Genomic DNA, 1,800 nt, shown 5'->3' with positions numbered 1-1,800 from the left:
AACAACAGCAAAGGACCTTGTGAAGATGCTGGAGGAAACAGGTACAAAAGTATCTATATCCACAGTAAAACAAGTCTTATATCAACATAACCTGAAAGGCCACTCAGCAAGGAAGAAGCCACTGCTCCAAAACCGCCGTAAAAAAGCCAGACTACGGTTTGCAGCTGCACATGGGGACAAAGATCATACTTTTTGGAGAAATGTCCTCTGGTCTGATGAAACAAAAATAGAACTGTTTGGCCATGTTATGTTTGGAGGAAAAAGGGGGATGCTTGCAAGCCGAAGAACACCATCCCAACCGTGAATCACTGGGATGACAGTATCATGTTGTGGGGGTGCTTTGCTGCAGGAGGGACTGGTGCACTTCACAAAATGGATGGCTCATGAGGAAGGAAAATTCTGTGGATATATTGAAGCAACATCACAAGACATCAGTCTTAAGCAAAGTGGCTTAAGGACAACAAAGTCAAGGTATTGGAGTGGCCATCACAAAGCCCTTACCTCAATCCCATAGAAATTTTGAGGGCAGAACGAATAAGCGTGTGCGAGCAAGGAGGCCTACAAACCTGACTCAGTTACACAAGCTCTGTCAGGAGGAATGGGACAAAATTCACCCAACTTATTGGGTGAAGCTTGTGGAAGGCTACCCGAAACGTTTGACCCAAGTTAAACAATTTAAAGGCAATGCTACCAAATACTAGTTGAGTGTATGTCAACTTCTGACCCACTGGGAGATGGATGAAGGAAATGAAAGCTGAAATAAATCATTCTCTGTCATGCCCTGACCGTAGAGAGCCTTTTTATGTCTCTATTTGGTTTGGTCATGGTGTGGGGTGGGCATTCTATGTTCTGTTTTCTATGATTTTGTATTTCTATGTTTTGGCCGGGTATGGTTCTTAATCAGGGACAGCTGTCTATCGTTGTCTCTGATTGGGAATCAGCCTTTTCCCCTTTTATAATTTGTGGGAAGTTGTCTTTGTTAGGGATACCATAGCCCTTGTTAGGGGTACCATAGCCCTTGTTAGGGGTACCACAGCCCTTGTTAGGGGGACCAAAGCCCTTGTTAGGGGTACCATAGCCCTTGTTAGGGGTACCACAGCCCTTGTTAGGGGGACCAAAGCCCTTGTTAGGGGTACCATAGCCCTTGTTAGGGGTACCACAGCCCTTGTTAGGGGTACCACAGCCCTTGTTAGGGGGACCAAAGCCCTTGTTAGGGGTACCATAGCCCTTGTTAGGGGTACCATATCCCTTGAAAGCTTCACGGTTGTTTAGTTGTTTCCTGTTTTTGTTGGCGACATTCTAAATAAAAGTTAAAAGTTATATGTACGCTCACAACGCTGCACCTTGGTCTTCCTTGAACGACGGCCGTGACATTCTCTCTACTATTATTCTGACATTTCACATTCTTAAAATAAAGTGGTGATCCTAACTGACCGAAGACAGGAAATTTTTAATTTTTTAGGATTAAATGTCAGGAATTGTGAAAAACTGAGTTTAAATGTATTTAAATAATAATAATCAAAGTAGTTGTCGAGGGTGCAGCAAGTCAGCGCCTCAGGAGTAAATGTCAGTTGGCTTTTCATTGTCGATCATTAAGAGTATCTCTTCCACTCCTGCTGTCTCTAGAGAGTTGAAAACAGCAGGTCTGGGACAGGTAGTATGTCCGGTGAACAGATCAGGGTTCCATAGCCACAGGCAGAATAGTTGAAACTGGAGCAGCAGCACGGCCAGGTGGACTGGAGACAGCAAGGAGTCATCATGCCAGGTAGTGTTATAAGGCATGGTCCTAGGGCTCAGGTC

Source organism: Oncorhynchus clarkii, chromosome 6, assembly GCF_045791955.1.
Source record: "Oncorhynchus clarkii lewisi isolate Uvic-CL-2024 chromosome 6, UVic_Ocla_1.0, whole genome shotgun sequence".
Classification (NCBI taxonomy): domain Eukaryota; kingdom Metazoa; phylum Chordata; class Actinopteri; order Salmoniformes; family Salmonidae; genus Oncorhynchus; species Oncorhynchus clarkii.
This window is presented reverse-complemented; position numbering follows the sequence as displayed.